At 44.2% G+C, this 26,250-nt stretch overlaps 1 protein-coding gene and 1 long non-coding RNA gene across 12 annotated transcripts in view; one reads left to right on the top strand and one right to left on the bottom strand.

Moving 5' to 3' along the window:
• IRAG1 (inositol 1,4,5-triphosphate receptor associated 1) overlaps window positions 1-5,969 on the bottom strand; it is a 190,152-nt gene extending 184,183 nt beyond the window's left edge. For 7 of the 10 annotated variants that reach the window (XM_075927925.1, XM_075927924.1, XM_075927921.1 and 4 more), the window contains exon 1: window positions 5,770-5,905. The gene's annotated coding sequence lies outside the window, so the exon portion shown is untranslated. Of the gene's footprint in view, window positions 1-5,570; window positions 5,692-5,769 lie in introns of those variants that run through there. The other 3 variants (XM_075927919.1, XM_075927920.1, XM_075927918.1) reach the window with 3 other exon arrangements.
• LOC142829201 (uncharacterized) lies at window positions 16-24,856 on the top strand. Of its 2 annotated transcripts, XR_012903614.1 has the most exons (5): window positions 16-336; window positions 672-757; window positions 10,865-20,941; window positions 21,529-21,676; window positions 23,245-24,856. It is a non-coding gene; the product is annotated as an uncharacterized LOC142829201 (long non-coding RNA). The 2 variants fall into 2 exon arrangements; XR_012903615.1 differs by lacking the exons at window positions 16-336; window positions 672-757 and adding an exon at window positions 5,874-5,996 and having other exon boundaries at window positions 20,799-20,941.
• Window positions 24,857-26,250: the final 1,394 nt, after the last annotated feature.

Here is a 26,250-nt window from a genome sequence, read left to right as displayed (position 1 = left end):
ATGCCAGAATCTTTTTGGGGGGTAGGGTGTTATAAAATTTATCATTATACAATGCAAAGATTTCACAGAAGAAGGGTAAGATAAATCAGTAGAGAAAGAATCCTATCTGCCTCACTCTATTGCAGGAGCAGATTTTGTCTCTTTATGGGCCTGGCTTAACCAAACTATATCCTGTCAGACCTCTGCTCCTCTCCTCCTCCCCTCCTCCCCCATTACATCCTTTCCGTGACAGTCGCTTATTCCCATCTGTACTGGACAGTTCTCTTCTCAATTTCCTCCTCCTCCATAGAACTGAATGCTGCTGCTCAGGAGCAGACTGGAATGGAAGCAACCAAGGTAAGTTTTCAAAGTTCTGCCTTCATAATCATAGTTTTTCTTAATTTATCAAATGTACACAATTAATATAATTAAAACACACATACTATCACTGGTTCCTGGACTGTTCCCCATTCATAACCCCCATCACTGACTCCTATGTCAACTCTGTCACTGACATCTCATTTCCAAACAGTCTCTCTCTGACCCACTTTCACAAAGTGACAGAGGTGCAGACACAGCAGGAGTTCCTTACTCCCAATCATGGGTGGCCCGTGACTATCGGCAAACTCGGCAGCTGCTTAGGGCACAAAGTTAAATGGGGTGCCAAATTTCCTGCCACTTCCCCTTCCTAGCGTCGGCCCTGGAGGAAGGCTTCCCTGCGCCACAGGAGGAGTGAGTCAGCCCAGAGGAGGAGCGCGAGGAGTTGGCCCTGGGTGAGGTACATGCCGGCTTCCCCTGCGCTGCGGGAGCGGGGGTCGGCCCTGGGGGAGGAGGCACGTAGGGGCTCCCTGCGCATGAGGGGGGGTTGGTCCCTGGGGGGGGTTGGCCCTGGAGGAGGCACACACTGGCTTCCTAGGCGCCGCAGAAGGGGGGGTTGGCCCTGGGAGAGGCGTGCATGGGGGTTCCCTGTGCTGCGGGGGGGGGGGAGAGTTGGCCCCAGGAGAGGCGCATGCTGGTTTCCCTCGGGGGGGGGGGGAATCCTGGGAGGAGGTGGGTGCAGGGTTCTCTCTACCCCCACTGGCACCCTGTTCCCTCTCCCCTGTCCCCAGCCACAGAACTCCATCCCAGCCCCCCTGTTCCCAGCGATGTGGTGGTAATGGCAGTTAAAGCAGGAGAGCATAATGGACTATTTTGGATTTGTAATAATAAAAATTATAATTAACATTTGTAATGCATTTTTATTTGAAATTGTACTGAAATATTGTCTAGCTGTCGTGTACAAATCTATTCTGAAAATTTTGTTTCTCTATTTTAATCTGATCTCGGAAACACTGGTGGATGGACAAACTGAATAATTATGCCTGTTTAAATAAATAGGCGTAAAACACATTAAATGGAAAATAGGGGCAAAATGTTTCCCAGTTTACCAAAAACCTCAGCCTATATCTGCCCTTAGGGTGGGCGAGGGGTGCCAATTGCATGGTTTGCCTAGGGTGCCAGTTGCTGGCAGCTAGTCTAGGGCCGCCCCTGCTCCCAATCCCCATGGAGGGCCTGTAGGTGAGAACGGAGGAAGAGCGCTGTGACACTCCTCTCTTTCTGTCTCACAAACCTAAGGAAGAGGATGTCAGCCAAGTAGGGGTAAGTCTACACAGCAGGAAGTCAAAGGAAGAACACTCTTCCTTCTACTTCCCTTACTCTTCATGAAATTAGGGTTGCCATGAGTTGGAGTAAGAAGTCCTCCAGCTCGACATTATTTTGAAATAAAGGCTTGCAGTATAGAACAACTCTTTGTTATTACAGAATAACATCAATTTTTCTGAAATAATGCTGCTGTGTAGATGTACCCTAGGTGGCTAGTCTTTTTCTCCCTTCAAAAAGGCTATGGATGTACTTTCCTTAGCCTGGAACTGCAATGGGTTCTCTTTCTTTTTCACATGCCTGGAACCAGGCAGAGAGCAGTTATGCAAAGTGGTCCCAGCCCTTGACTATCCAAACCAACTGATCAGGGCCCAGCTTGCTCTGCTTGACAAAGCAGTCTGATACTATAGTGGTGAACAGCATAAAAGTACCTAGATAGATAAATATAGTGAAGTTACAGTGGAAAGGCAGTATAAGATCTATTTTTATACTGAATTTTCTCAGTCACTCAACCCCAGCTCTGTCAGCAACTACTGGGTTATAGAGGTACCTTCCCTGGAAATCTGGGGCTAATGGGGTACCAGACAACCTTCATATGTAGAGGACATGACCCTAGAAAGTTGATGCTATCACATCTCTGGACCACCTTTCTCCACCAGCTCCCTTAGGGTATGTCTACACTACCCCCCTAGTTCGAACTCGGGGGGGGGGGGTAATGTAGTCATACGGAGTTGCAAATGAAGCCCGGGATTTGAATTTCCCGGGCTTCATTTGCATAAAGCCGGCCGGCGCCATTTTTAAATGCCGGCTAGTTCGGACCCCGTGTCGCGCGGCTACACGCGGCACGGACTAGCTAGTTCGGATTAGGGTTTGGATTAGGAACATGGTGTACAGCTAGTTCAGATTAGGAAGCCTAATCCGAACTAGCTAGTCCGTGCCGCGTGTAGCCGCACGGCACGGGGTCCAAACTACCCGGCATTTAAAAATGGTGCCGGCCGGCTTTATGCAAATGAAGCCCGGGAAATTCAAATCCCAGGCTTCATTTGCAACTCCGTATGACTACATTACCCCCCCTAGTTCGAACTAGGGGGGTAGTGTAGACATACCCTTATTCCCATTCATAGTAGCTGTCAGATAGTTCAGTTGTTTTGTAGTATTAGATGAAAAGTGACTAGTACTAGCAAAAACTAAAACCAACAAATAGTCTTGCAGCACCTTAAAGACTAACAAAACATGTAGATGGCACAACCCACTTTGTAAAGGGGCAGAGAGTCTAGTGACTCCAACCCTGGGCACCAGCAGCCTCCTGCTGTGGCCATGTACTGGACCACTGTCACCCCCCCCCCCCAAATCTTTAGACCTATGTATCCAGCCACTGAGTAGCCATTAGTCCCCTCTCTGCTTGGTGCCTGGATCCATGGAACCATGGCCTGGGATTTGTGAGATCACTGACCCTTGAAAAAATAGACTAAGTGAAAAGTGCATCCAGATACCACAGAGGTCTAGGAAATATCAGTGCATGAGAGCTACCTGCATTTGTATATAAAGTATGAGTGTTTTTAATTAAGGAATTATAACAACTATCATTCTGAGTGTTACATTCTTTCTTGATTTACAATGTATAATGTCTGATAAAACACTAACTGGCAAATTGTAGGCCCACAAATGAGGGGGGTGAGCTGAGAGGGCAAAAAAGACAAGTGCACAAGGGCCCAGCAATTCAAAAGATCCTGGGGCTGCCACTGTAGCAGTGGCAGGAGTCCCAGGCCCTTTAAATCACTGCTGAAGAGCCACATGACACACTCCAGGAGTGCTGGGGACTGCCTTGGATAGGTGCAGCGCACTGTGGGCAGCACTGAAGGCTGCCTAGGGAAGATAAACCCCAAACCTGCTCCTTTTGGATGAGGATCTGCTCCTTCTGTGACACACACACCCCCACCACCAACACCCATACACACACACACACACACAAATGCCCAACGAGTCTGTTGGCCCCACTGGCAAGTTGCTATAAAATGTGATATTAACAAAAAATACCGCTCTAGCTCTGCACTAGGGCTACGTCTACATTGGCAAGATTTTGCGCAAAAGCTCCCACTTTTGCACAAAAACATGCTGCCTGTCTACACTGGCGGGGAGTTCTTGCGCAAGAACACTGATGTTCTAATGTGTGAAATCAGGGCTTCTTGCACAAGAACTATGATGCTCTCGCTCAGGAAAAAGCCCTCTTGTGCAACTGTTCTTTCGCAAGAGGCCAGTGTAGACAGGCAACATGAATTTCTTGCGCAAGAAAGCCCGATGGCTAAAATGGCCTTGGAGCTTCTTGCACAAGAGAGCATCTTCACTGGCATGGATGCTTTTGCACAAAAGCGCATCTCTTGCGCAAAAGCACATGCCAGTGTAGACGCTGTCTTGCACAAATACTTTAACACAAAAACTCTTGCGTTAAAAGTATTTGCGCAAAATCTTGCCAATGTAGATGTAGCGTAGGTGTAAGCATAACAACTTGTTTAAAACTGAAAAGCAGATATTAGTCCAGTCCCCATATGAAGTTATTAATAAACAATGATCCAAATGATCCAAAGCTACGTATGACTGACAAATGTGAATCATCATACACACTGAAATCACATCCATGTGGCCCACAAATGAAGATACATATAAGTCTAAGAGATCAGAATAAGGCCCTTAGTCACTGGAATGTTTTGAAAAATGAAGTTCCCTATATATAGTACAGCATTTTCTTTGTCTAATGTATTGGATTGTTTCTGACTGTGTCACCCACAATATTCATCTGCATTTTGCAGGCTGCATTTTGTTATTTCCTTTCATCCAAGTAGCCTAATTATAAAACCTAATAAATATATTCATTTACATTTCCTGGAGATTTATTTTTAGGATACCAGTAGATGCAAGTCAACATTATGAATGATTTAAAGTATGATGAACTAGTGGAAAAATAGCCGCTAATGAAAGACTCAAATTTCAGAGAAAAATAACAGTGAAGTAAATAATAATATTTGTAACTGGCTCTGAATGTTAAAGCAATTAAGAAACATGTGCTATATTATCTTGAAACTGGATGTAATGAATTTTCACATAAGGTGTATACAACACGTACCAGTGTCAAAAAGAAATGTAGCAGCTCTTTGCAGGAACTCTGTCTCTAATCAGAACAAAAATGCTTTTTCTAAATAACATGCAGCAGAAGCTAATGTAGGTATCTGTTCTCATCATGTGTACTTCGTTGCACAGGAATTTTTCACCAGGTGAAATCAGGCTATTTTTTAGAAGCTTGAAATCTAATTCACTAAGGAGCACTTATATTATTAATATGACTGGCCTGAACAGTCATGACCCTGATTTGAATTCTTATTTACTTATTTCTTTCTGAAAAAATTCTTAACATACATATTTTTAAATCACAAGAAGTATATATTTTTTTAATTTACCAAATAAAGGAAATGTAACTATCAACAGCTTCAGTACAGACTTAAACAAATTTAAAAATATCAGAAACCTATAATACTGTGATTTTTTAAAAAAAACTTAGAATTTTAAGATACTTAAATTTGCAAAGTAGGGGGTTATTTTCTATGGATAATGAAGAATTTAAAAAGTTGAGTTAGTTATAAATTATCAGCATTTGTTTATTCTTATTGGTATTTAAAAGCAAACATGTACTATAGAAAGAAATGTCTCAAGAAACATCTCTGGAACCTGTCTTTTAGGAGACAGCTAGGTAACCCATCAAAATGAGCAACTCTGGTGCCTACACTGTTAAAAGAGTGCATGCAAGGAAACCGATCATACAACTGTATTTTAAACAAAAAGAATTAATAATTTACTACCCTTAAATGTTTATAGACAAATGTTTAAAATTATCTCAAACAGCACAGTATAGTTACCAATTATTCTGAATCAGGGTTACATTTCATTACTGATTAACCTACCTTTCTTTAGCAAACTTCTATCTAACCAGAACAGGCTTTTCTTTAGCATACTTGTCTCTCCCCAAAAGAGTATGCAAGAAAAACCAGATTTTGTTAAGTACAATGTCTTGCTACACCCATTTTTTGACACACAGTCAATTTAATGGTGGGGGGGAAGCTACCCAAGAAAGTGCGGTATCATAACAATGAGGTACTATACCTTTAAGGAATAAACTGGTTCCGTTCTGTTTCACAGCTGAAGGAGACAGTTTATTCTTGGTTTCATAGATTACTTACCTAAAACTGAGTTATTCCTCTTTTTCCCCTCAGGCGGGCCTCACTCTCACAGCTTTTACCATTTAAGGTCAATATTACAGCTGGCTCTATTAACTGAGCTGAAGCAGTTTCGAACTCAGAGACCCAAGACAGTCAGCAGACTAACAGTGGGTGAGTTTCAATTGAAACTAATGCTTCAGAATATGCCTTTCTTCTGACTCCACAGAATGGTGGAATAAAAGGCTTTCTCTATTCTGGCATAAGCCTCTGAGAGCAAAAGACAGAGACACCACATTAGCATTTTCTGAGCTCTCTGTGCCTGAGCTTCTATTACTCATTTCTGAATAACTGATTAAAATAGGCAAGTAGGAAGAACTGATGAAATATGATTTTCATCTTAATGTGTTAACCCTTACTATGAAGTTTTACAAGAATAAATGTAATTTGAAGAAGTTTTTCCTTTGGTTGGTCAGAGGCTGCCTAAATAAGATGACCCACTAAAAAGGCATGTGAGCTTGTAAAGAACATTGGCCTCTTTCCAATAATGACCCCTATATTCACCTCACAGAAGCTGAGTAACTCTCATTAAAGTGGGGGGAGGGCTGTTCACATCTTGCAGGGGGGAAGATTGTGCCCCTACAACATAGTAAATTGTTTTCTTTTCAGTGTTTTATAGAGAGAGAAAGAAAGGAATAAAGCAGTAATTTTACAGATGCTAACTCTGGGATAGCACACAGGTTTTCCTCCAATTGTTGGACTACTGATTATTTATTTAATATTACAGCAGTACTCAGTTGAGGATCCCAAGCAGGATCAGAGCCCTATTATATGAAATGCAAGAAGCATAGAATGCAGCAGAAGAGCAGGTGGTGGGCGGGGAGATACTTGTGACAGAATTAAAAATACAAAATTGTACATGCTAGCTAGGTGTAAAATTTAGAGACTGCATAATGGGAGTCAATTTAAGTGAACAAGAAATAATGAATCACTATTAGTTCATCTTCGTAGCCAGTATCATGCAACATCTGACCATGCGTATCATGGAAGAAGTGGGTCAGATAGAAAGGATTTTAAGGAGGAACATGGAACTCTGTAAATGTACTTGGAAAACATGTTCCACGTGAAAAGGATAATATAAAAGAAGACATGAAGATGCTTGTGGGTGAGATGAACAATGGTGGCCAGATCATAATGTAGCATAGCTGGTGGAGTGAATGGAATAGATTGTGACTCAGTGACATTAAGGACTGGATGAATAAGAAGACACTAAATTATAAAGCACTTTTTCTCAGAGGTAAAAGACAATTTAACTGAATAATTCTTAAAGAAACTAAATCTGTGTTCAGACAGCATAAAAAAGTGCCATGTTAGTAACAGAAGAGGGAGCTAACTTCTAAATTCTCCTATCTTCTATGTTCCTTTGTGATTTTCCCCCATGCTGTCCTCTAGATTTTTTGATCATGTCCATAACCAAAGCCTCTACAAATATCACACTACAAATCCAGTAGGTCATCCAGTCCATCCTGTGCTGGTGTGTGTGTCTTTTGGTACAGTGGTTTTCAAACTTCGCCAGACTGAGACTCCCTATCTATGCAGGAACCTTGTCCCATTTAGTAATATGGGGAGGAATATGTGGTCATGAGCCCCTGACACTTTTGGTCAATCACCCCCAGGATGAAAACACATGACAGAACATTCTATGGCTACGTCTACATTGGCCCCTATTACGGAATAGGCATGCAAATGTAGCACTTTGGAAGAGGCAATTCCGCGGAGGATTTAAATATCCCCACGGCATTTGCATTTTCATGGCCGCCGCTTTTTTCCGGCTTGGAGATAAGCCGGAGAAAAGCGTCCAGACTGGCGCGATCCTCCGGAATAAAGCCCTATTCCGGAGGATCTCTTATTCCTACTTGCAAGTAGGAATAAGAGATCCTCCGGAATAGGGCTTTATTCCGGAGGATCGCGCCAGTCTGGACGCTTTTCTCCAGGTTATCTCCAAGCCGGAAAAAAGCGGCGGCCATGAAAATGCAAATGCCGCGGGGATATTTAAATCCTCCGCGGATTTGCCTCTTCCAAAGTGCTACATTTGCATGCCTATTCCGTAATAGGCGGCCAGTGTAGACACAGCCTCTATAAGTTTTCTAAATTAGTCAAATGATATGAAATGTAAATGATGGAAACCACTTCAAGCCAAGGAGTGCCGTTGTATCCCAGCACCCTTAGTCCCAGCACCCCTGTTGCCTGCAACTTTTGAGAGAGACTATTCTATAGTATTTAGCCTAAATTTACAATTGCTTAATTTCATGACACTCCACTGCTGTCCTCAGAATAAAATCACCCTATAAATACAAAATACTGTTATTGCTCCTAATTACATTCCCCCAGCAATACGAAATTATTTCTTTACCTCTTTGCTGCTGACATCTTTTAATCACTCAATTTTTTAAATATTCAAAAACATATTCCTTGGAATAAAAACTATCTATTCCTACTTTGTGCCATTTTCAGTGAGCATTCTATTTTTCTGTATCCCAAAGACATTTTCTAGTTGACATTTTCTCTGTTGATTTAGGGTAAAATTTCTATTCTGCTCAATAGTGCTCTGACAGACATAAAACCTGTCTGGCTATTATATAAAACTGTTCTAGCTCTGGTCTCTGGCTAAGCCTGACCCAAAATTCATTGAAGTTAATAGGAGTTTTTCACCCAAGGTCTTTACTTCTTGGAAGCAACTCTAGGCACAAATTATTTTCTGACCAACAATGACTCTAATTTGGCATAGACTGAATCTTAATTTGGAATCTGCTATTTGAAAAAATTAACTTCCTGGGAGACGAGAAGAAGAAAATAATGATTAAATTCATCTGAACATTTGATTTATTTGTGTAAAGATGAAAATTCCTCAGTAATGTCTGAAAGAAGCAGTTCTTAGTAAAATTACAAATAAATTCCTGTACTATTTTCAGGAGTTTAAGAATAAAGACGCTAGGCATAGTATGAAGTATTAATTATTCTACTTGTTACCATTTGGCTCTACCTTCTTTCTGAAACTTTTTCTCTGTAATGCAATGGTAAAAACACAGAGAAATTGTTTACATCTTGTGAAAGACTAGATCCTATCTTTTGCAAGCACAGAACCAAGAATAGAGAAATCTTTCTACTGCAAAAACCCTCCAGTTGCGCAGTAGTGTAACATTCTGATATTAAATTAGGATTCTATTAAATGAATTTTAGAATTTGATGTTTAAAAATAACATCTCCAGAGAGCAGTTGTAAAGTTCTAGGACCTTTGCCCTACAATGGATACTTCCATGCTCTTGGGCATGAAAAAATACTCTGGGTGTATTCCTGTAGTTTTGGGTCCACTGGTCCCATTTTTACACCTTCTCAATGAGACTGTCAATCATCATTAGTATTTAGCTACTGGAACTGCTATAAAAATTGTTCTATTCTTGTATTTTCTAAGTTATTCTTTCTTGTTAGGAGTTCGCTTTTTTTTTTTTTTTTTTTTTTTTTTTTTGCCTTACTTGGCTGTAACAAATATCAGGATAGCTCAGAGCTAGTCATACCAAACAATACTAATGACCTAGTAGTAAAAAATTGAACCAGAACTTTACTGAAGTACACACTGGAGCCCACACCTAAAACCACATAGAGGAGATGCAAAAATTGTGTGTCTATTGGAAGCCATACAGAGGCCTTTCAGGAGTCAGAGATAATATCACTCACTTCTTAATAACTGTAGCACATCCACGTATATCAAATGGGGAGAGAGTCTGTAAATGCCAATGTAAAACAAAGCAGTCAGAAAACAGCTGAAAAAGCCATGAGCAACACAGAGACAACATGGAGAAAAGCAAGGGATAAATCAGGCTTAGGAAGCACAAAAAGGGCAGAGATTGTTCAAAGGGCATAAGGAGTATAAAGGAGAAGGGAAGAACATTTTATGGGTTCAGAAAGCAAGGATAGTAAACTCAGGAAGAGAACAAAAAGTTAGAACATCATGGAGAAAGGCCAGGGACAGTCAATGACCCAGACTGTGTAAGAGTGTCAGCTGCAGCCCACAAAGACACAATCAATGGAGAGAAGAGCCAAGCACAGTGTGAAGAGTCATTCAAAAGAACAGACTGAGATAGCCAGAAAGTACATCATCCATCAGTTCAAAAAGACTCCATACGTTCTTCCTCAAAAAAATCCAGCCCCCTAACAAAAACTCTGTCCCTTAATCTACTGATGAATTAAATAAACAGTACATGAACAGAGATTCATATATTTTCCTAAACCAAGTTTTAAACTGTGAAAAGCTAAAAATCAACATTAAATTAAATCAATCCCTTGTGCTACAGAAGGCTTCATCTTTGGGTTGTTTATTTTTAAGTTTTGTGCAGTACAAGCATCTTCACTCTAAACAGATAATTTACTTGAACCACAAGCAATCATTTCTATTAAACAAAAAGCTATGGAAATTTATATTCTCCTTAATAACAATGTGACTGTCAACCTCATTTTGGCAGTCAGCCCTGAGACTTAGTTGTGAGGAGTTTTGATCAGAAAACATTTCACACATACGTGGTTTTTTTTAAGTGTTAAGCAATGAAAGTGTGATAACCATCATGACTAATTTTCTAGGTAAGTAACTCAGTTCTAATTAGAAAAGTGGCTTCAAAACTGGCATAACCGAGAGCCACATTTACCATCTCCCCCAGACAAATATATTCATTTACAAGAAATTTTTATTTTGTTTTAAAGTTACTGCCAGATTTGTATCAGCCTGGAATGTGCATTTTTGTTTGTTTGTTTGTTTTTTATTCTGGTTTGGACACCATCATCATTACTATGGCCTCACTACTGTGTGGATCTCATTTTTCCATGCAGCTCTTAAAAACTAGAACATAAGAACGGCCATAGTGGGTCATACCAAAGGTCCATCTAGCCCAGTATGCTGTCTGCCGATAGTGGCCAATGCCAAATGCCCCAGAGGGAGTGAACAAAACAGGTAATCCTCACATGGTCCTTCTCCTGTTTTCCATTTCTAGACAAACAGAGGCTAAGGACACCATTCCTGCCTATCCTGGCTAATAGCCATTGATGGACCTAACCTCGATGAATTTATCTAGCTCTTTTTGAACCCTGTTAAAGTCCTAGTCTTCACAACATCCTCTGGCAAGGAGTTCCACAGGTTGACTATGCACTGCATGAAGAAAAACTTCCTTTTGTTTGTTTTAAGCCTGCTGCCTATTAATTTCATTTGATGACCCCTGGTTCTTATATTGTGGGAACAAGTAAATAACTTTTTCCTTATTCACTTTTTCCACACCAGTCATGATTTTATAGACCTCTATCACCTCCCCCCCCCCAGTCTCCTGTTTTCTAAGATGAAAAGTCCAAGTCTTTTTCATCTCTCTTCACATGGGAGCCATTCCAAACTCCTATAATTTGTGTTGCCCTTCTCTGAATCTTTTCCAGTGCCAATATATCTTTTTGTGATGAGGTGACCACATCTGTATGCAGTTGTCAAGGCTCCTTCCCCACTTTGGCACAATGAATGCAGGAGTGGAGACCCACAAAAGTACCCCAAAACCTTATCTCTCCAGGCTTTGGTATAAAGCTTCCCCCCAAAATCTTAAAAACTTAGATTTTGGGGATAAAAATCTGCTGCCACCACCCAAGTAATGGTAAGAAAAACCAGGGAAGAGATCACTTGGGAAATCTCAGCCCTAAAGTAAAACCAGGACATAAAAGTTAACCAATACCAGGTTAATAAAAAAGAAAGAACTTTTATTATCACCACAATACTCCTGTTACAAGCATAATGACTAGATGGAAAATTCACAAATTAATATACTTATGGGGGACCCCCATGGTCCAAAAGCTAAGTTACAAAGGAGAGGAAAACCCATTTTTAAATGCACAGAAATCAGATTCCCATTCCCAAACAATAAAACCTAACGGATTTATCTAAACTTTATCCTACTTACAGATAATGAAGAGTCTTTTCTTGGAGAGAGAGACATGTCTGTCTCCATCACTATCTGGAGAGAAAATGCCCAGAGACAAAGGAGGGAAAAAACAAAAATTCCTTTGTCTCAGTTTGAAATCCCTATTTGTATTTCTATTGGCTAACTGCTACCTGGCTAGGTACAGTTAACCTCTCAGTCCCCAGGCTGCTGGCCATCCCTCATAACCATGACAGCAGTATTCAAGATGTGGGTGTACCATGGTTTTGTATAGATGTAGCTGAAGTTGTATATCTTAATTCGACTTTTGCCCTCCAGTGTAGATGTGCCCTAAGGGACCAAAGACTCTGAACTGTCTTGTTCAGACAAACTCAGGCATGGTACAGAATCAAACCCTCTGGTATTTGAAGATGTAAAAAAATACAAAGATAGCTAGATAATAAATCTTCCCCATTTGAAACTTAGCAAGTCTGTGGCTGATGTGTAATACATCTCACTCACCAATAGGACTACATCTACATTGGCATGATTTTGCACAAATACTTTTAACGCAAGAGTTTTTGTGTTAGCGTATTTGCGCAAGAGAGTGTCGATATTGGTCCAGGGCTCTCCTTAAGAACGATGTGCTTTTGCGTAAAAGCGCGTCTACATTGGCGGGACACTTTTGAACAAAAGCAGAAACCCGGAACCACTTTGAAGAGGGCAAAAGGGCACCAGCCCTTTCCGGGGGCGGGGCTGGAGCTCCTTTGAGACACGTGCTTTAAGGGATCTCCCCGGACAGCCGTTTCTCTCCTGCTGTGTGATATAGGACCTCTTGAAGGGACTGACAGCCGTAGCAGTTCTATTTGTGGTTGCCCTCTGCCTTCTTGGATACCACTGCCTTGTGCATTTTAGTGCCTTTGGCTGATTTTTTTTATCTCAGCTTGTTTCTTATGCCATGGAGCCAGGGGTGGCCTTGTGCCTACTCTGGCCCCTTCCAAACATTTTGGAGTGCCTGCAGCTGCTGCTCCAGGCTACTGCGCTCCTCATCCAGGACCTCGAGGCGCAGGTCGCTCTGGACTCCCTCACCAGAGAGGCCATGGCGTCCCTGTGCCATCCCCACCCCACCATGCAGAGGTCTTTGTGGAGACTGGACAACAGTACCAACTGGTGGGACTGGCTGGTCCTGGGGCAATGGGATGACCAGCAATGGCTCTGGTACTTTTGCATGCAAAAGCAGACATTCCTGGAGCTATGTGCCTGGCTCACCCCTGCGCTCCAGAGAACCACTACCCAACTACGGGCACCCATCCCAGATGAGAAGAGGATCGCCATCGCACTATGGAAGCTGGCCACCTCGGACACACACATGCACCAGGGCCCCCTTGCTCCACGGGCACCTCCCCTCCTCACCAGCGTGGCCGCTTCCTGGACATTTATGCTGGTCCAGCAGGGCACATGACGCCCGCATCCTACACAATTCCGGCCTGTTTCGCAGGCTGGAGGCGGGCACTTACTTCCCCTGGCAGGAATTTACTGTCAGGGACGTGCCCATGCCCACATGTTTTGTGGGGGACGCGGCCTACCCCCTGCTGCCCTGACTAATGCAGCCCTACACGGGGCAGCCGGACCACAACTGGGCCTGGTTCAATGACCGCCTCAACCGGGCCCGCAACCAAGTCGAGTGTGCCTTTGGGCGTCTGAAAGCCCGGTTCCGTTGTTTGCTCACCCATCTGGAGATGGGTGAGTGGAATGTCCCGGAGGTAGTGGCTGTGAGCTGTGTGCTCCACAATCTCATGGAGTGGAGGGGAGAGGCCTTCCTCCCAGCATGGATGGCAGGCGAGGGACAGGCCTTCGAACAGCCCCACACAGCTGCCATCCGCCAGGCACACCACGATGGGGTGCGCATCCAGGAGGCCCTGACGGAGATGTTCTCCCAGGCCCCATAGTAGGGTCGCCTCTGTCTCCCTTGACATCTCCCTCCTATCCCCAACCCTTCCCTCCTCCCCTCTCCTTACCTCCCAATAAACAACCAACACAATTTTTTTTGGAATACAACGTTTGAACTTTTTATTTACAATGGGGAGAGGGGAGATGTAGGGTGGGAAGGGGAGGAGACTCTCAACTGGGAGGGAGGAGCAGCCCCTGCAATTGCTTCGGTGGGGGCGGACCTGCACATGGGGGTCTGGCCGCGTCAGGGCAGGCAGCATGGGGAGGTTGGCAGGAGGGGCAGGAACAGGAGGGGGCAGGGGCATGAGGCAATGCCATGCCATAATGTATGGCATGGCCAATGTGTGTGGTGAGGGTGGAGATGGCATCTGCCATGCGCACACACTGGGCTAGAAGGGGCCCCAGGCCTCCTGGCACCATTGCAGGTCCGCCTCCACCCAGCATGTGACGGCTGCCTCCACCCGTTCGATGGCCTGCTCATGCCGCCGAAGGAGCTGGTCCCGCTGCTGGACTCGCTGACTTGGTGGTTGGGCAGCTGGGGGTGCTGCTGCTGCCACAGGGCTGGAGGGTCCCCCGCTCCTGCTCGGTCCCGCTGCAGGGAACAGAAGAAAGGATGGGTCAGTCAGACAGCCTGGCCACTGTCCCCACACCTCATGCCCTCCATCCCTGAGCCCAGGTAACACCACAGTACTGTGGCTTGGGCCCACTCGGTTACCCCCCTCCCCACGTGTTGTATGTTTGCATACAGAACCACCCCTGGAGTAGGGTCCTCCTCCATGTATTGTAACCACTGGTCTGTGTCCTGGCCCCTTGGAGGGTAGGAGGGTGCTTGTGTTGTGTTAACCTGTGGAACTCCCTGCCTGTGGAGGCTGTGAGGCTTTGGGCTAATCCATGGTGTTTGAGCAGGTGGTGCCTCAAGCATGCAGGCATGCCTGTTGTATGCTGTGTGCGGCACTCCTTGTTCTATGGGGGTGTGTGGGCGCCCTTGTCCCCAGCCTTCTTCCAGCAATGGCTGGTGGTGGGAGGGTGTCCCCCCAGGCATCCCCAGTCAGAAGTTTGTCTGGCCTCTCAGGAGCCTGTGAGCAGGAGCCCAGGGTTGCTCTGGCGCTGCCTCCTGGGGCTGCGTGGTGCAGACTGGCACTGCATAGGCATCCACGTGAGGGCCAGCAATGATCGCACCATAGATCCTCGGTGCCCACCATCCCCGTCCTGTGTGTGTAAAAAACTAAGAGCACTCACCTGCTGATCCCTCCCTGGCCTCCGCAGATGCCTGGGACATATCCAGGCCCTGGGGAAAGAGAGGGTACCAGCTCCAGGGTGATTGTGGTGATGGTGCTGCCTGTGTCTTCCTCCTCCACCAGCTCCTCGTCTTCCTCCTCCTGGGCTGGGACCCCCGGCCGGGTGATGACAAGTGTCTCCAGCACTGGGTCCACCACTAGGGGTAGGGAAGGGCTGCACTGCCCCCTAGGATGAGAAGTAGTTCATTGTAGTAGGAGCAGGAGTGGCGTCCTGCCCCAGAGCAAGAGCTGTGCTCCGTGGCCCTGGCGTAGTCCTGCCAGAGCACCTTCACTTTATTCTGGACCTGCTCCAGAGTCGTGTGGTGGCCCCTCATGGCCAGGCTGTCGGTCATCCAGCTGTAAATTTTGGCATTCCAGCATCTGGAGCAGAGATCCTGGGGGGGTCTCCTCCTCCTTTCTTGCGGCCCCGGCAGGCTCCTGGGAGCCCTGTGTATGCTCCCTGGGAAGACCAGTGGGCTCTTGGAGGGCTTGTGCCTGGGACATAGTGCCTAGATGTGCGGCAGTGGCAGCCACACAGTGTCTGAAAGCACACGGGGCCAGCTTCCTGCCACAAGCCTGTCCCAGGTGTCTGCAGCTTTAAGAGCTGCCGGGAGACAGGAACTATAGAGTTGTGATGAGTGTGGAGCAGGGCACCTCTGTTACTTCCTGGAGGCCTCTTTTTTTTGACAGAACTCCTTCTTTTGCATCCACACATGCCTTTTTCCAAAAAAGTGTTATTCCTCATAGAATAAGGTTTACTGCCATCAGAAAAACTCCTCTGTTATTTCAACTTTTTGTCTAAATAACACTCTTGCAGTGGATGCAAGTACTGTTTTTCCTGGGATAACAGCTGTTAATCCAGAAAAAAGCTGCAGTGTAAACGTATCCAGAGTGAAGTAATGACCTTACTCTCTCATCCCACAGGATCAGTCTGTTTAAACTCAAAGAGAGGGAAAAGACGTTATCCACACATCTGTGCTGCTGTATTGGGGCCTGCCTTTTTGCCTGACTCCAAAATTCTGCTTCTCTGACTTGCCCCTGATTCCTGCTTTCCTGACACATTCCTTGCTTTGTCCCTGATCCTGGCCATTGGTCTCCAACTCCAGCTCTGACTCTTGGTCTTAATCTAGGATTACAGCTCTAGTCCTTTGCTTGACTCCCAACTCTGACTCCAGCTCTAATCACAAGACTTGTCTATGTCCCAGCCCTAAGAATAACAAAATGTTATTCATGGGTTTGATTAGATGATCCTGTAAGCTGCTTCATGCTGTGTGGACAGACATTTATGTAAAATTGAGGCCTAAATGTTCTGGTTCTGGACAGAACATTTTTAAATTTAAATCCTTACTTTAATGGGTTCAAAAAGTTAAGAAGTGCTTCTGCCTTTGCAAAATTAGGCATTTTTAACTTGAAGTTTGTATGAAGCATGAGAATGAGTAGCTCTGTACGACACACAAAAATAAAAACAAACCCTGCAAAAGGACTCAGGTTTCAGTGTTTGCAAATATAATATTTCAGTTTGGTACAGCATAATGTTTCTGAAGAAATTTTTTTGGCAGATCTTTTCCGGAAAAGCTTATTCCAAATGAAGTCTAGACATAGCCTAAATCACTGGATCCTAAAAGGACCAAGGAACAAAACCATCTCTGTCTCTGCAGAGATGCTCCATGGAGAGCAATACTTTCCGGGCCAATGTGCAGCCTTGCTATTTATATTAATCTGTTAACTCTTGGTAGCCTGCTGTCAACTTCCTCAGATGTTCCTTCCCTTCTTCCCAGGCTCAGTGAATCCACTGCACTAGATCTGAGGTGGCTAGATTGGGAGAGGACATGGGCAGTTGTGGATGGAACTGGAAGTAGTTGATATATTTAGTAGAGGGCTTTGATGCTTGGTCTTTTTTGTTATATGTAAATTTCACTACGGTGAGAAGCCAGGATAAATCATTCTGGGGATGACAGTGCTTGAGAACTTGGTTGAATCTTTTCAGTCCAGTCATCACTAGGAATTATGATGGGTACATCACAGTCAGGACACAATCTTTGGATTTATTAGCTGCTAACCTGTATAAACTGTAATTTTTCAGCAGTTTATAATTTGACAATTTGGGCAATTTTCACAAAAGTAGCAAGAAGCACATTCTTAACAAAGACCTTTACCCATATCAAGTCCCTGCTCCAAATCATGGGAGCGCCAGACCTTCACAAAGAAAAGGTCACCAGATTTTTTGTTTTGTTTTGTTACTGTGGCCAAAGAATTAATTTTTTTCCTAAACTTGCTCTCAGAAATGGACAAATTCTTTCGTCTAGAACTTTCCAAAATAATTCTATTTGAGATACCTGCTATGGAGGACTTCAGCCCAAATTCTTACAGTTTGGCAAAGTCATAAGGCTAGAAAACAGGATATTATGATGGGGAATGTTGGTCAATCTTTAGAAGTTATTATTAACCTTAACATAATTTATAATACTTAAAATATTAAATAGTAACCCACAGAAAAGCATTCAAAGGAGTCTGCCAAAATTATAAAAGGAAGAAAGTTACAGTTTAAATTTCTCTCTCATTTCATCTGATTGTGCTTAACAAGGCAGCATGTGAACTTATGCTAGGTGGATGTATTACCAAGGGACAGCTTGTCCCTGATTGTTGCATGCAGAGAGGTACACAAAGGCCTGGGAGAATCAGTCCCAGAGTTCAAAAGAGTGAAATGATTGTGTGTCACAGGGCATAAACTTGCTCTACATGCGTAGTCAGGAAATAGCAATGGCTTCTCCACCCTTATTTTTATATAGCTCCACAAGCCAGGGAAGAAAAAGGAGGTCAACATTACCAAGAATCATATCCTGTACTGAGATGCTTGTAATTGGACAGTCCAGGAAAAAAGGCCCCTCCCACCCACTTTTAACTTCTCAAAAATCCAGTGTGTCTAAGAATCCATACATTGCAGACTTTCCCAGACCAGCCAATGTTTATGTCAGTAAATCACTTGCTGTGATACACTGAGGCCTGTATAACCATAGAGAAACATCTCATTTTGTTTATACATTCAGAGGCTTGGTAGATTGCACAGAATGGGGCATGCATCTCATTTGTCACCTCAGGAGTTCTAAAAACCCACGTGAGTGAATTCATTGTTTCCTGCCCATTGCCTAACCTCAAACAGAATAGCAGGGCACACTTCAATGACAACCCCCTTTCCCCCCATAGACTTTCCAATGCCATTTTGATTCCTTACCTACCAATAACAATCTGGTGCTGCAAGCATACTGCATTCACCACTCACTTCTCTACCAATTGGGCAGCTCTCAGTTAAATATTTCTTCCTTGCAGGACTGAGCTAAATTTGGCACCAACTCTAAGAATATGGCTGTAACGGGGTGACATTCACCTCATGTAAGTGCCCCCATCTGGCTGAGTGCAGGGTTGTGCACTGCCTGATACCTAAAGCCTCTTCGGCAACTCAGGCCTCAAGCTGAGTCACACCCTGTGCAGTACAAACCCCTTCTGAGGTACACCTCTAATAGGGGCCCATCCCAGCGCCTTCAGCAGAGTGTCTGAGTCTCTCAGTTTGTTTCCCCATTCAGGAGAGAGCTGCCTCTTCTCCTGAAGACAGTTTCTTGCCCCTAGCTCAGGGCTTTTTCTCAGTTCATCATAATCTCATACTAGCTCCCCGCACAGAGCTCCTCATGGTGCTGCTACTCCCTTAGCCAGCAAACTCTTCACGGCTTCAATAACACTGAACTGACTCTGGTTCTGTGACTCCTTTTATGGGGCTTTTTGGCCCCTGATTGGTCAGTTCCTCCACAGCCATTCTAGCCTACTGGAGGACTTGTCTATGGCCCTTTTCTGGGTTGGGGTGTGGCAGGACCACAGGGCCTCTGGCAAGGGGCTTAGGGCCTGGTTCACCCCATCACAGTGCCCTTCTGTATTTGCAAGATCCAGAATGACTACTGATCTCTCTAGATCTGTAGGACTAGACAGACGTACCACTCAGTGCTCATTGGACAGGCCCAAGACCACTTCTCCACTGTGTGCAGCTGTTCCATGATTAGCTGTAACAGTGTAGCTGTTGCAGTCACTGTCAAGTCAACTTCAGTTGACTGGGCACTGCATACTTGCAAATGCTGTCACAGGCTAGTAGCATTTTAGACTCCTCTCCGAACTTCCTTCCTCAGAGAGAGGCCTCTTGCCTTCATGTGTCATGGGGTGACATCCTGGGGTTCTCCCACTCAAACTGGGTCTCAAGGCCACAGCTCCCAGCAGCAGGGAATATGCCTCCCAGCCCTGGCAGAGAGACACATGCGAGCTTTGATCAAACTCCTGCACTAAAAATAGCAGGGTGGATGTTGTAGCATAGGCCAGCTGCCCAAACACAAGCCTGCCTGACACATGAACCCACACTGTTGCCTACGCCATCATCACCCATACTGCCACATTCACACTTCAAGCTCAACCAGAGGTGGGGAGTTTCTGTCTACATGGTTGGGGGCCCTGCTCTAATCTTTCCCATTCAAGGAGGGTGTCACCTTTTTCAGTCTAGCCAAGTCATTCAATTGTTCTCTGTCTCTTGAATCTGATTAAACTCGTTTGGGCAAGTCACCCAGTGTTGGAGATAAACTTCAAAGTGGTTGGTTTTCTGCCTTGTCTCAGGCATTGCTAGAGCAGCTGTTATCAGGTCCTTTCATACAGCAACCCTTTCTTGAATCAGATGCAACATATATGCATCAAATATTATAGGCAATTCCCATATCCCTCACAAATACAAGAGGATGGTATGCCCAGACCTTACAATAAATAAGAATGCTGTGTTCCACCACTAGAAATTTGGGTGCAGCATGATGAATTCAAAAATAACTTATCATGACAGCTGTAGATAAGAAGATAGAATAGGAGGGAATTGTGGACATTTGACCCCTGATTTCAACAGTTCCCTGAGTGGTGTGCAGATATCCCATATTACATAGAGCAACTACTCACCAATACGCAGTGACAGTTTCCCATGGTAGTGTACCTGACAGAATGTGCATGACACTGAGACGCTATCCACACACCATGCAATACAACTTTTGCAGACATATCTTGATATTTTGTGTACACAATGTATTAGCAGAAGCGGCCAACCGTGAAGAAAGAGTTACTCACCTTGTGCAGTAATGGTGGTTCTTTGAGATGTGTCCCCGTGGGTGCTCAACTCTGGGTGCTGGTGTGTCCTCGCACCGGTGACCGGAGACTTTTCTAGCAGTTTCTGCCATGCCACGCAGGTGCAGTAGCATCCTCTAGTGTTGTTGGAAATCTTGGGTGCGTGTGCGGCGCAGCCCCTCCATTCCTTCTCTACCCGCTAGAGTACAAGGCTTCAAAGCGGAGGAAGGAGGGAGGATAGTGGAGCACCCATGGGGACACATCTCGAAGAACCACCGTTACTGCACAAGGTGAGTAACTCTTTCTTCTCCTTCGAGTGGTCCCTGTGGGTGCTCCACTCTGGGTGACTACAGAGCAGTTGTTGGCTTGTGGAGGTGGGTTTGGAGCCGTGTGGTAGTCATGGTATACTGCATGTCCCACTGCCATAGAAGATGCAATAGAGGAAAAGAGAGCATAGTGCTGCACAAAAATGTGGTCAGATGACCAGGTGGCGGCGTTGCAAATGTCTTGGAGTGTAACATTATGAAGGAAGGTGGTTGTGGCAGCTACCGCCCTGGAGGAGTGAGTCATGACATTTTCAGGTAAGTGTTTGTCATACAAGGTATAACCCGTTTGAATATAGGAAGTAATCCATTTCAAGATTCTCTGAGATGAGACTGCTTGTCCCCTAGATCTTTCAGCGTAGGAGATGAAAGCCTAGGTGAGGCTTGCCAGGGCTTCGTGCAGTCAACATAAAATGCCAGTGCTTGTTGGACGTTGAGAGTGTGCCATGCGGCCTGCACAAGGCTGACATGAGGCTTCAGAAAGAAGGCAGGTAAGTGTATGGGTTCATTCATGTGGAAGGGGGAGGGTACTTTGGGGAGGAACTTCGGGTAGGGTCGGAGGATCACTCTGTCCTTTGTAAATACAGTGTATGGGAGATCGGCCATCAAGGCCGCAAGCTCACTCATCCTTCTACTGGAGGTAATAGCACTGAGGAAGGATACCTTCATAGATAAATATGACCAAGAGCAGGTGGCTAAAGGTTTGAATGGTGGCTTTGTCAAGCTTTTTAGAACATGGTTCAAGTCCCAGATGGGGACCGGTGGATGGACAGGAGGAAAGGTATTCTGTAGGCCCTTAAAGAAGCATTTAGTCAATGGGTTAGCGAGGAAAGAAACGCCATCCGTGGGATGATGAAAAGCAGCTATGGCTGCGGCGTGGACCTTGATACTGCTGAGTGCTTGACCCAAATGTTTTAGAGATAGTTAGTCCAATAAGGTAGGAAGAGGAGCGAGCTCTGGAGGAGTTGCATGTGTTCGACCACACCAGTGAGAGAATCGATTCCATTTGTATAAGTAAGTCCTTGTAGTGGAATGTCTTCTACTGTTAATCAGTATGTCCTTCACCTGTTCCGAGCAGGTAATCTCGGCATCCTGGAGCCATGAAGGAACCAGGCATGGAGGTGGAGCTTAAGAACGTCTGGATGGAGAGTCCGACCGTAGTTCTGCGACAGAAGGTCGTGGTGAAGAGGGAAGGGATATGGGTCCATCACCACCATCTTGAGGAGGTAAGGATACCATGTCTGTCTGGGTCACGCAGGTGTCATTAATATCACCCGCGCCTGGTCTGTCCTGATCTTGTTGAGGACTCTGTGTAGGAGCGGGAAGGTGGGAAATGCGTAAAGGAGAGGGGCGTCCCATGTGATCGAAAAGGCATCTCCGAGGGAATGTTTTCCCAGGGTTCCTCTGGAGCAATAAAGGTAACATTTCCTGTTGTTTTTTGTGGTGAAGAGATCTACATCTGGTTGGCCCCAGCGAAGGAAGAGTGGAGTGTTGGTCCTAGAATGTACGACTTAGGGCGTCCGCTGTGACGTTGAGTATGCCCGGAAGATAAATGGCTAAAGGGGTGACCCTGTGTGTCAGGCACCAATTCCAGAGCTTGATAGCCTCTGAACACAGGGAAGGGGACCAAGCTCCCCCTTGTCAGTTGATATAGTACATGCAGGTGGTATTGTCCATCATGATGGTAATGGACTTGTGTGCTATGTACTGACTGAAATGTTGGCATGCATGTCTGACTTCCTGTAACCTGAGGAGGTTGATATGGAAGGTTTGCTCCGTGAATGACCATTTGCCTTGGGCTGTGACGTTCCCTAAGTGGGCCCCCCATCCCATGAGTGAAGCATCTATTATAACTGTAAGAGTAGAAGGAGGATGCTGGAAGGGAACGCCCTGTAGCATGTTTTGTGGAATTGTCCACCAAAGCAGGGAGTTGATGCATGGTGGAATGGCCACGAGTTTGGAAAGTTGGTCTCTGGAAGACTTGTAAACCGTCATTAGCCAGGACTGGAGCAGTCTCATGTGGAGTCTAGCCAATTTGATGATGTAGGTCGTGGAGGCCATGTGCCCGAGGAACTTGAGGCAGTCGTGGACTGTGACAGTCGGAACCGCCTTTGCCGCACAGACATTGGTCACGTATGGTAGTGAACCTGTGCTCAGGAATCGTAGCTCTCACTGTGATAGTGTTGATGAGGGAGCCTATGAACTCTAGCCTCTGCGTTGGGAGTAGGGTGGATTTTGTGTAATTTATGTGAAACTTGAGGCTGAGTAGAAGGGCTGTTGTGGTGTCTGTCATGGCCTTGGTCTCGTCGAAGGACATGTCTTTTATGAGGCAATCGTCTAAATACAGGAATATTATGATCCCTTGATGTCGAAGTGAGGCCATTATGATTGCCAGGGTTTTGGAAAACACCCTAGGGGCCATGGAGAGGCCAAACAGGAGCACCCGGTATTGATAGTGCTGGGTGCCTACCGTAAACCATAAAAAAAATCTGTGAGCAGGATGAACCATAATGTGAAAGTAGACATCCTGGAGGGTGAGAGCTGAAAACCAATCACATTGATTGAGCATGGGAATGATTGTTGTGAGAGTGACCATCTTGAAACGGTGGTATGCAATGTATTTGTTGAGGCACCATTTAAAGCCCGGAGAACTGGGCATGAGGGGTTGGGGAAAAGCAGCGAGCCACAATGAGAATTTTTTTTTAAACTTGACAGGGGAGGAGAATAGGGCTAAAAAACTTGGATGATGAGGAAACTAAGGATTAAAACCGGGTATTTAACTATTTTTTGACAGAAATGAGGAGAAGTCAGCTCCGTCTACTGACAAGGATGGTAGAGAAGGAACTGAGGGGCCATGCCACACATGCGCCCAAGATTTCTGATGACACTAGAGGGTGCTACAGTGCCTGTGCAGCGTGGCAGAAACTGCTAGAAAAGTCTCCGGTCACTGGCGCGAGGACGCACCAGCATCCAGAGTGGAGCAGCCATGGGGACCACTCACATAGACAAGCTCTTAGGCACACTCACTGCAGTGTCACCAACATAGGCCAGATTGCAACTTCAATACCTCTCCCTGAGCATCTGCATCCCCCTTGAATACCAATTAAAAAGAGAGAGAGAGAGAGAGAGAGCGATACTTGCCACGTATTGGTCTGCCCTGCTTGTTTTCCCCCGTACCTGTCTCTCTTCCTTCTCTCTATGGTTCCCTCCCGGTTTTCCCAGTCATCTCTCGTGTTTATTTAAATAATTGAAGATTTAAATCAAATGTTTATTTACCTGTTGGTAGTTCTTTATTTTTATCCCATTTATAGTCATACATTGTTACAGTAAATATTTAGTATTTGTTTCTTAAATTCTATTAACAGGAAAAAAATTAAAAGATTATATCTAGAAAGTTTTATGAATCTTCTTAGCCCCCCCCCAAAAAAAACCAACCCAACAACAACAACAAACACCACAAAAACAAACAAACAATCAAAAAAACACCCTAAAAAGTTTTCAACTAAACCACAGACATCCATCAGAGTTTGTCACTGTCTGGAGCACAAATTTTACTTCAAGCTGCACTTAGATGGTTTTTAATATCCTACCCATGAGTACATAACTGTGAGCTTTAGCCTAAGTTCTGGCCCTTATTTCAAAATTTTGGCCTGTGTGTATTAAAAAAGTTCAGACTAAACAAAGTTAAGTTTTTATTGCTAAAACTGAAACTTAAGAGAAAAGTTGTTTATTACAGTTTTAATCCCTGGTGTTGCGAATACTTACGCACATACTTTACTTTAGACATGGAGTAGCCTCAATAGAAACGACTGTTCATGTGGATGAAATTATGCACTTGCTTAAATATTTGCAGGCTCAGAGTATTAATTTTCAGTATTCTGTTCTTTACCTACAGTAGTTTTGTAGAGTTCAAATAAAATCAGATTTAATTCAGTCTGTTCACTTGGCTTTTCTCAATTACTATCTTTTACCAGGGACCAGCAGGCAACTCTAGAAAGAGAAGAAATATGTAGCAGTACCCATCTGGAGGTAGAGAACAAATAGGTTCCTGCTATTGGCTAGCAGCTCCTTATACACTTGAGAGGTATGAGTTTAGTGAAATTGAGAGCAGTGTTTAGCAAAACTCTCCCAAGACTAACAAAAATACATTATCATAATAAAACAAACCTGAGTATGCTATTGCAGTAAAGATTAATTAAAGAAACTAATGGGCTACATCTGCATAGATTCCATAATTGTGTCCACAGTATTAAGAATCACACCCATGTGTACAAACACAAACTCAAATTTGCATGTGTTAGCTAGGTAAATGCAGATTTTCATACAAATAAGTTATCAGTTATTATGTGTATGCGTGTATTTCTATATGTCATTCAGGCACACTGATTCACAAGTATACAAGTGTTACAGACACAATTAATAAAATCTGTTGAAAATATGTTGTTAAAATGTAATTTTAAAGAATGAATTCTTGTAGTCTGATAAATCTTTGGGTTTGAACTTTCATTGAATTATTTTACACAAATTGGTGAGAAAACATGAGAACTCAAATGAAAATACCTTTACTTTTCTGATTCACAAATATCAATAGTAATTTCTTACTGCAAAAGAAAGTTGGGGAATATTACAACGTATGCAGAGTTAAATATAACCCATTGGTTTTAAAAAAAAAGCTACATACACAAAACCAAGAGCTAACATCATTATAAAGCTAAACAATATTGTCTTTTTTGAAATCTCATCTTCTTTAGAACCCATGCAATTAAATTTTTACAAGACACAATTATCTCACAAGGTGAAAAAAAAGACATTTTTTAAAATCAGTATTAAAAACTAAGGGTTTTTCCCCATAGAATTGGTGTGGGGAAAGTCTCAAACATTCAGGCTATGTCTACATTGCAGGCTTCTTGCGCACAAAGCCTTTTGCACAAGAGTTTTTCGCAAAAACTTGCACAAGAGCACGTCCACACCTCAAAGCGCATCACAAAAGAGACAGAGTCCACGCTACACGGACACTCTTGTGCAAGAAAGCTCTGATGGCCATCAGAGCACCTGTCCTTTTTCCCGTAGGGGTTTTTTGTGCAAGAAACCTCTGGAGCATCCACACTTGCCTTTTTGCGCAATAGCTGTAGCACAAAAGGGAGTTATGCCTCGTAGGAGGATGTTTACCTTCAATGGCAAAAGCCCTGTCTTCTGCCATTTTACTGCTGATTGACTTACTCAAAACCACATTTGAGGTGTGAATGCTCCACAGGTTTTGCACAAAACTGGCCATTTTTGCACAAAAACTTTGCAGTGTAGACATAGCCACATAGTCCACCCTTCTGTCTTTAAACTTATAATGACCAATACTGTTCTAAAAGGCCTGGAATACTGACTTCGGGAGGATAAATGGGCAGTTTTGTTCAAAAGGCAGCAAGCAAGCATGCTCAGACATGGGCATGCAATTTATCACACTTTATGGTGTGATTACCTCACCCCCTTATTTGACTCCCTTGTAAGGAAATGCACTATTGACCCATGCTTTATATCGGAACTTGGATAGCAAATCCTCTGCTTTCGGTTTGAGAAAAAATGGTTGCAAAAGATAAGGCACTTCACTGTTTCTTATGGGCAGTGTGCTGATGCTAACCCAGGGAGATAAATCTCTATTCTGCCCAACTCAAAAGGGGATTGAGTCTGAGCCCTTGAATGCATATATCTCCCACTGACAAAACTGAGAACTTTGTATGTGCAACAGTTCTCCACTGGTGTAATCTGGAGCAGCTCCACTGAAATCAATAGAACTGCAAAAATTTAA

The sequence above is a fragment of the Pelodiscus sinensis genome, chromosome 4, assembly GCF_049634645.1.
Source record: "Pelodiscus sinensis isolate JC-2024 chromosome 4, ASM4963464v1, whole genome shotgun sequence".
Taxonomy (NCBI): domain Eukaryota; kingdom Metazoa; phylum Chordata; order Testudines; family Trionychidae; genus Pelodiscus; species Pelodiscus sinensis.
The sequence above is the reverse complement of the archived record's forward strand: the minus strand, read 5'-3'. Positions and strand labels throughout refer to the sequence as shown.